This window comes from Pinus tabuliformis, chromosome X (assembly GCF_031772625.1).
Source record: "Pinus tabuliformis cultivar Carrire ecotype Pingquan chromosome X, CPIR1, whole genome shotgun sequence".
NCBI classification, from domain to species: Eukaryota; Viridiplantae; Streptophyta; class Pinopsida; order Pinales; family Pinaceae; genus Pinus; species Pinus tabuliformis.
In genome coordinates, this window is record NC_142308.1 from 1,433,822,800 (window position 1) to 1,433,827,295 (window position 4,496).

General features: G+C 35.4%; 1 pseudogene; it reads left to right on the plus strand.

Moving 5' to 3' along the window:
- Nucleotides 1-3,073: 3,073 nt before the first annotated feature.
- LOC149145405 (putative phosphoinositide phosphatase SAC9) lies at nt 3,074-4,010 on the plus strand (annotated as a pseudogene).
- The last annotated feature ends 486 nt before the right edge of the window (nt 4,011-4,496 follow it).

Below are 4,496 nucleotides of genomic sequence, written 5' to 3' on the forward strand. Positions count from 1 at the left end.
AGTTCATAATAAGATATATTTGTGATGACATTACATTTTGTTGTCTAATAGTATCATTAAGATGGAAATTTGTATATTCTTCAATTGTTTATACTTCAATTGAAGTATAAACATATTTCTTGTGATGAAAAAATTTCTATAACATGTATTTTTATATTTCTCTTTAAAATCTTAGAAATTTGAAATCTTATACTCTATCAAAAACAAATCTATAAGGAAAACTTTATAATTACTAGTTTGACACCAACATCAATCATTTTTATTATAGACAAAAGAGTGTAGAGTGACCTCACCTCCCACCTTGGTGTTCTCCTAAATTGTTTCGTAGAGCATATCTTGGTATTTGTTATGGTTTGTGAGTGATTATATTTTATCATCTAACTATTTTACACAATTCATGTATTGTATGCATAATAACATAATCACTAAGAGAATATTTCAAATCCTAAGGAATTAATAGTTCATAATATTGATTTTGGATTTATTTTCATAGACCTATTATGAAAAACTATCCAACGAAATATCCATGGAAGTTTATGGATCACATTAGTAGCACGGGTCTTTTCAGATTTTGTGGAAAGTTGTATGGCACCCATATCAGATTAAGAAAAAAGTCATGAAACAATACCCATGACAAAGGAATATATTTATAATACTTTGCAATATGGAAAAGGAGATGTTCTCAAGTCCAAAAGAGAATGTTGCATATATCAACCATGATATGAACCTCCTTATGGTGGCTATGGAAAACATGATTATAATTAAAGAGGTTGGAGGTTCTAGTTCTCAGGGCATACTAGAGGCAAAATAGAGGGATTGAGAAGAACCAAAAGAGTTTAAGAATGAACTAGAAAATGAATAACCTGATTTGAGTATCAACTATTCATAGTCCCTATTCAAGATGGAAGTGAAGTTTGACATTGAGACATATAAAGCTGAGATTAATGCTTTGAAATTAGATCATTGGTTGCAACAATTAAAGGTTCGTTTTAAACTTCACCACATATAGGAACTATAGAAAAAATTGTTTCGTCATATGAAACTAGAGATCCATGCCATGACCTACTGAGAAAGGAACATAGAAACCCTAAGGCTAGAGGGGATCCCCGAGTGACTATGTGCAATGATTTTAAAACATTCATAAGATACCAATTCTACCTTATTGGGTATGTCGGGAACAAATGGATCTGGTTGAATTACTTCATGTAGAGACATGGGCAGAGTGTAAAAGAGTACACAACATCTTGGAAAAGTCGATATATCCATTCAATCCTAGGCTTACAATATTATATCATTACATATCATATAAAGTGACAATAGGAATATATTGTCATCCATAGTATTATAAATTTCAACAATATTGTTAACACCCCATTCAAAAAATTGTTATAGTAATAAGGTTGAATTTTGAAATCATAATGTATTTTCATTTCTCATGGCTTGTGTCATGCACAATATGCATTTGCAGTTGCTAATAATTACATCATTTTTTTCTTATAGAAACCACTAGCTTACTATGTGGTATTGATCAAGTTTATTTAATAGCCTAGGCATACACACATGGAAATCCGAATTCCATCGTTAACTAGGAACCCATTAAGCAACCTCTTTCAACGTTTCAATTCACCAATTTATTATGACTATATCCAGACCTAGAATAGAATATACAACCAAAGTAGATTTGGATCTAGTGTGTAATATATAACAATTTTTTAGACACATATTTTTCATAGCCTCTATGAGAAATGGATACGCTATTTGTAGCCATTGTTCTTTCATCTTTGTGATGGATCTCATTAAATGATGGGTATATCATATATCAAGATAGAACAAGTCATAACACACATGGAAATACATAGATAATGTGGAAAATAGTTACTGTAACAATACACTCTCCTACACTAATCATATCCTACATTAGCCCTATATTTCCCACAGGGGCTTCCCTTAATGAACCTCTGGCATAACATGTGCATTCATGACATACTAAAAATGGAAATATAATTCCTACTTGTCCCAGTTGTGATTCTTTCTATGTAAAGGAGCATGTCCCTATTCCATAGGAGTTCTTCAGATCTAGATGTTTCCTAGATTGTTGTGTGGTTGAGATATTCTCTCAACTAAGTGATTGTATGTCCAAGATAGTCTACCTATTTTGAGACAATACTAAAAGTATTTATATTTAATATTATTTGATTAGTTCAGTGAGTGAGAGCGATCAGTTTTTCAAATTAGTATCATAGCTGGTATGGGCTTCGGCCTCGGCCCTTCTCAGGTCAAGGGAGTTGGAGAGTGAATAAATTCTCTATAGACATCATGTTCTATGTCCATCATGTTGTGTGTCGAATCTCAGCTACAATTGTTAGATGGTGAAAGTTTTCCATGCCTTGATGATCCATCTATGCACATCGAGCGATGTGGAATCATCATGCATGAGGATATAGCAGCTGTGAGAGTGGATCTCGTTGCCTCTAATGCCCTCGTCTAATAATATGCTTTTATTGTGTGGACCTGTGCATGGTGGTGTTAATATTTTCAACCCAGGGAACCATGTATATACCCTAGATGAGGTTATGGAGCACTTGAGTTAGCAATTTCCTTACGGTGATAGATGCGGGCCTTTGTGTGTCTCTAGGAGCGTTGTTGACATGGTGCAAATGGTGAAGAATCTGATGGTGATTTATATGCTAGATATGAGGTTAAGAAGCAAACTGATTGAAGAAGGTTGCAGCAAGGAAGAGAGGGATCCAACTTTCAGACAAAGTGTAAAGTGAAAAATATTCATGGTTTTACTTCTAACATCATCTCTTCTGGTCTGCGGGATCACTATTCAGTTCTTGCCAAAGCATTTCATGGTTGATGTGCTGGTCACCACGACCGGAGGGGTTGAAGAAGACATGATTAATTACCTAACGCTGACATATGATATTTATTTTTTCATTACCCGGAGCTCAACTATTTTCAAATGGATGATCTGTATTGGTGTGGTGAGCCGATCCATGTGTGTGGCAACCGTGTGGTGCCTGTCATGAAGCGTTAAAACCACTGACACTGCATTTTCAAAGCTTTGTTTATGGTTAACAAAAAAGAGTGTCGGAAATGTCTCTCTGTGAGCCTTGTGTCACCATTTCCAATTATTTATGTGGCACAACTATGGAGAATTGCACAAAATCTTGCATTGTCAAGCCAGATTGCATCTGAGGACACGAAATTATCAGTTATTGGCCTAGAGGATGAGGGTGATGATGGTATTGAATTTTGGAATGTAGATGGCTTCAGTGATAACTATATTGATCCTAAGTGTGAAGTTCATGTTGAGACACAATGGATCAAAAGCATTGATTTTAAGAGTACTCCTGAAAGGTTGCATGAACTTCCAGTTTGTTCTAGATGTAGTAGAAGGGTCTGTAGAGTGTGCAGAGCAGGAAAGGGTAGTGTTTTACTACGTGATGCAGTGAATCCTAGTGTAGGTCAGGGTGGATCTAGTCATGGAGGTTTTTCTTACCATTTGTCAGTTGCAAATAAAGTCCTTTGCAAAAGATGTTGTCCACAAAAAGGTTCTTGATGCTCTTCTTCAGGACCATGTCAAAGTTCTCAGTTCTTTGCATCAAATATCCAGTGTGAAGTGTGGAGCCTTAAAAGCTTTGCAACAATTGGTAGGATGTAGCTCAAAAGATTATCATACAGACCTTGGTAAAAGGGATGGGAGCCTGGAAGATCTAAAAGTGGATTGAAGACTTTGTTTCATGGAGAGTTTTTCACTTGTAGAATTTCCATATGGAGGTTTACTATTTCTGGTTGAGACAACAGAAGGATCATAACCAACACTTTCCTTGCTTTCTCCTATTGGTATTGGTTCAACCATGTTATATTGGAGGGAACCACCAAGGGATACCAGTGTGGAGTTTGCTATTGTTCTTATGACTACATCTGTTGTATCTGGCATTGCTTTACTTGTTAGCCCATGTGGCTATACAACATTAGAGCCTCCTATTGTTCAACTGTTGTGAAGTGACATTTTTATGGAAGAAGAATGCACTCTTATAGGAACATGGGATGTTTTCTCAATACCTGCATCTTCTTCACATTTGTATTGACCAAAGAATATAAACCAAAAAGGCAGTTCTCGCTGGTTTTGTGTAATCTAAAATAGAATTATTTTTCCATCGTTTCAAGTTTTTAGAAAGTGTTGTGTCATTGATGTAATCCTCGTTGAAAGAATATAGACACATTTAGTTTGGTGAACTATTGTCACACATTTGTGTCTTTGCTGGAACTAGCCATTCCCATAATAGAAAATTTTATTTGCAGGAATAATTTACTATCGTATATGATGAAGACATGACAGTGAGGATGGAATCAAAGGTGTTGAGTGTAGGAATTGCACTTGGGCAAACTCCTCAACACTTAATTGTCTATGCGAGGGTTTCATAAACTTAGAGATGAACACAGGCAATGCCAGAAATATTAAGAACTTTTCCTCTTTCTAATCCTAC